Here is a 5,271-nt window from a genome sequence, read left to right as displayed (position 1 = left end):
CACATCCTGATTGCATGTTTGGTCAATTTCAGACTGTAGAAGCTGATAAAATTCTTCAATTTCTCCTCTACTTATGGGATTCTATTTACCCATATGTTAGGTCTTTCAGCATGTCCTACATGTCCCTCAAATTCTTTTCAGTATTTTTCCATTCTTTTTTCTCTCTATGCTTCAATTTGGGTATTGTCTACTTATCTACTCTCCAATTGATTAATCCTCTTTTCTACTATGTTTCATTACTGTTAAATTTGTTTATTGAATCCTTAACTTCAGTTATTTTATTTCTAAGTTATAGTATTTCCATGTAAGTTTTTTCTTTTATACAGATTCTATGTCTTTTGTGAAATTTTCATCTTTTCTATTTTCTTGAACAAATTAACCATAGTTATTTTAAAGTCTGTGTCTGAAAATTCTAGTCTTTGGATTGCCCATATGTTTGTCTGTCTTGTTATTTTTCAGTCATTTGTTATTATTTCCTAGCATATGTGTGATTTATTAAATCCTAAACATTATGTATGAAAAGTATAGAGGCTCTGGCTAACTCCCAAAACTTCTGCTTAGCTCTTTAGTCTCCTAGCAGCTGCTTTGTACTGGTTTGTTTTCTCAGAGTCTTGCCCATAAATTTGAAATGTAAGAATTTAACAATGTAAAATTGCACACAGACTTCTAAGTCATTTTTTTCCTGTGGTTTCCTCCTTTCTATGACTTCGGCCTTTCAAGTCTCAACTGTCTTGGTATCACCAAATTCTAATCTCTGTCTTCCCAAGATAACAATATTGATGTAAACCCAAGGTCACCACTCTCTGTTCAGTCTCTCTTTCTCCTTACTGTGAACCAGCAATGCTCTGAGGAGAATAAGCAGAAGTAAATGTGGGGCGTATTGAATGAGTTGTTCATCTCTCTAGGATTTGACCTCTCAATTTCTGGTTACCTGGCTGCTTTCTAATGTCTTTAGATAGCTTTTTCCCTCTCTTCTTTGTATATTTTTCTGGTTTTATAATTGTCCTTGGAGAGAGAGGGTTAGTCCATCCAAGGTATTCCCACAGAATCAGAATTATTTCTTTGAATCCTCAGAATAATCCTGTGCAAGAGTTAAATTATCCCCATTTTACAGGTGAGGAACAGAGGCATAGTGAATTTAGATGATTTCATAAGAAAAATCATTAAAGTCGCAGGGTGAGGTTTATTTCAAGTTCCATGTTCTTTCAAATACACCACTAATACCTCACCACCATGTCTTTTTGGGTAACATCTGGAACAAAGGAATCCAGTTGAAAAACAAGGATAAAGAATAGTTTCTCTATAAACTAAGCTCTCTCCCTGCGCAGGTTGGGCTCTTTCTGCCTTCTCTTTCATCCTTACCAACAATAGAGAGCTGATCTGTATTTCAGAAGTGGGAAATTGTTGAATAATTCATGAGACAGGAAGGCTCCAAGCTCAACTCAACCTTGGATGAATTGTCTCTGTGGCTCTACCAAGATGAAGAAAAATATTTTCCTTGTGCAGTAAATGTGGTTCAAAGAGAGTATTCATTAAGTAAGATGCTATTTAAACATATATATTTTTCTGACTACAACCATACTTTTAATGGAAGGTGATGCTTAATAGAGTAGGTATGTTTTAATCTCTCCTCATGCTGACTTCCTAAATTTAAAAAACACACAACATTGCCACTAATATTTTAAAGAAGATAGGTGGATGCACGCACATACACTTCATTTTAAGTGTCTGTCCTTAAAAAGGCATCTGTTATTGACTGTAATAGTGTGAGTCATAACAAATGCATTTATATTCATGTAGATATAAGCTACACTGCCACAGGTGTCCTGGTGTAATGTACAATTGCTTAATGAACCCTTAAAATAAATGCTGCCAATGAGAAGTGAGTTTGCCTTGCCTATAAGGAAAATGAAACTCCATCAAGCTGGCAAACAGGAACTTCAGCATCCTAGATATTTTAATATGATGGCTTTCTTACTACAATTTCTGCAGGGAATAATATATAGGAAAATAATGTTTCTCCTTTGTGATTACATTACCATATAGTAATTTTTCTTGACAGGAAGGTCATTTCATCTGATGAGTTCTTGAACAGTGAAATGGAAGCTTGATTCTATGACAGCAAAGGACAGATTGACTTATTAAAATGGTTACATGACGGCATTTTATTAGTCCATTCAACGTGTGCACTCTCAGAAGATCAAAAGCATGAACACATTTGCAAGGTCCATCAGGAAGTATTAAGGATAAAAATTAGACAGAATGGTCATTATGACAAATGGGAAAATCATGTGCAGACCAAGATTCCAGAGGCCACCTCTAAGAAGTCTCACAAAGACATAATTTTGAGAGCAGAGCAGATGGGATGTGGAGATTAACGTGGGAATGAGCCTCACAAGATAAACAGCCAAAGTTTTAGAAAAATCATCTAGGCATCTGAATTCAGGGCAGGCTGCAATGGACTGAATATAATTAATTGTCCCAGACATCTAAAACCCAGAGGAAAATTTGCTCAGATCTAGGAAAGATTTCCCAAGTACTCTGAGAAATATTTCTTGAATTTCTTATCAACAACTGTGTTTATTTTGCATGTGTTAATATTTATCTCTTTATTTCTTTCATTCTTTCAACAAGCATATACTGATACCTCCATGGTATTAGGACCACAAGAACATTACAACATGGTATGTGCTCCCAAATAGCTCTCAGTCTGGTAAGGGAGACAGACATGTCAACATTAATTGCTTGGTGGTATGATAAGTCTTGTAATAAAGGAATGTCCAGCTCCTTTGTTCATTCATTCAATCAACTATATGTTTCTCCTTTGTGATTACATTACATATAGTAATTTTTGTCTGTCAATTTGCCATATTATGGTGGCTTGCATGAGGCTTTGATGCTGGCAGTTATGCCACTGGTATTTAAAATACTGAAAGGGTCACCCATGGTGGACAGATTTTAGCAAAGCTTCTAGACTAAGATAGATGGGGGGCAGGGGGGAATCTGGTGATCTTCCAAAAATGCCCCTAGATCCAGGAAAGGGACAGAGCAAGAGAGGCCAGGGACCTCCAGAGAGGCCAGATATCCAGGTAAAGGGGCAGGAGGCAAGGCTAGGCCCAAAGCTCCCTAGAGCTAGGAAAGGGAGGGAGTGGCCAGGGACCACAAAGTGGCAGGTTCCAGGTAGGAATTAGGTAAGGGGAGAGTGCAGGGTTTTCCTACAGCTAATGGAGACAAACTTGTCTGTCAATCTGTTATCCCGTGGGGCTTGTACATTGCTGTGAGGCATGGGGCTGTGCCACTGGTGTTTCAGACACCAGCAGAGTTGTGCTTGGTGCACAGGTTTCAATGCAGCTTACAGACTAACACAGACTAGGAAGAAGGAAGAGGTCATTCACTTCTCAAAAATTGGCCAGGGAAAACCTTATGAATAGCAGAGAAACACTGTCTAATACATTACTGGGCAACTGTATGAATAGCTCAGAAACATTGTCCAACACATTGTAGGAAGACAAGCCCCTTGGGTAGGAAGGCACTCAAAATAGGCCTGGGAAAGAACTGCCTCATCAGAGTAGAACCAACCTTAATGATATGGATAAAGTAACCATACTTTCAGGACCTCCATGTGCTGACATGGCATGACTCAAATTGATGAGAAACAGATGCAAACACCCATTAATAATCAGAACATGGAATATACAAAATATGAGCTGGAAAATTGGAAGTTGTCAAAAATGAAATGGAATGCATAAAAATTTATATCCTAGGCATTAGTGAGCTCAAATGGATGAGTTTTGGGCATTTTGAATCAGACAACCATATGATCTACTACACCGGGAATGACAAATTGAAGAGGAATAGCATGGCATTCATCGTCACAAAGAATGTTTCAAGGTCTGTCCTGAATTCCAGTGCTATAAGTGATAGGATAATATTCGTACACCTACAAGGAAGACCAGTTAATACTGCTATTATTCAAATTTACTCACCAACTACCAAAGCCAAAGATGAGGAAATTGAAGATTTCTATCAACTTCTGCAGTCTGAAATTGACTGAACATGCAATCAAGATGTGTTCCTTATCACTTGTGATTGGAATGTGAAAGTTGGAAACAAAGAAGAATCATCGGTAGTTGGAAAATTTGGCCTTGGTAACAGAAATAATGCTGGAGATCGCATGATAGAATTTTGCAAGTCAACGACTTATTCATTGCAAATATCTTTTTTCAACAACACAAACAATAGCTATACACATGGACTTCACCAGATGGATTACACAGTAATCAGATTGGCTACATCTATGGCAAGAGGCAATGGAAAAGTTCAATATCTTCAGCCAAAACAAGGCCAGGAGCTGATTGTGGAACAGACCATCAACTACTCATACGCAAGTTCAAATTAAAGTTGAAGACAATTAAAACAAGTCCACGAGAGCCAAAATATGACCTTGAATATATCCCTCCTAAATTTAGAGACTACCTAAAGAATAGATTTGATGCATTGAACACCAATGACCAAAAACCACAAGAATTGTGGAGTGACATCAAGAGCATCATCCACGAAGAAAGCAAGAGCTCATTAAAAAGACAGGAAAGGAAGAAAAGATCAAAATGGATGTCAGAAGAGACTCTGAAACTTGTCCTTGAGTGAAGAGTAGCTAAAAGCAAATAGAAGAAATTACAAGATAAAAGAGCTGAACAGGAGATTTCAAGGAGCAGCTCAAGCAAATAACACCAATTACTATAATGAAATGTGCAAAGACCTGGAGTTAGAAAACCAAAAGGGAAGAACATACTTGGCATTTCTCAAGCTGAAAGGACTGAGGAAAAAATTTAAGCCTCAAGTTGCAATATTGAAAGGTTCTACGGGCAAAATATTGAATGATGCGGGAAGCATCAAAAGAAGATGGAAGGAAACCACAGAGTCACTGTACCAAAAAGAACTGGTTGATCTTCATCCATTTCAGGAGGTGGTATATGTTCAAGAATCAATGGTATTGAAGGAAGAAGACAAAGCTTCACTGAAAGAATTGGTGAAGAACAAGGCTCCAGGAATTGACAGAGTACCCATTGAGATGTTTCAACAAATAGATGCCCCTCTGGAGGCACTCATTCAGTTATGCCAAGAGATTTGGAAGACAGCTACCTGGCCAACTGACTGGAAGAGATCCATATGTGTACCCATTCCAGAGAAAGGTGATCCACAGAATGTGGAAATTATCGAACAATATCATTAATATCACATGCAAGTAAAATCTTACTGAGGATAATTCAA

Source organism: Orycteropus afer, unplaced genomic scaffold, assembly GCF_000298275.1.
Source record: "Orycteropus afer afer isolate SDZICR_OR568_19922 unplaced genomic scaffold, OryAfe1.0 scaffold00288, whole genome shotgun sequence".
Classification (NCBI taxonomy): Eukaryota; Metazoa; Chordata; class Mammalia; order Tubulidentata; family Orycteropodidae; genus Orycteropus; species Orycteropus afer.
Note: the sequence above shows the minus strand (reverse complement) of the source record.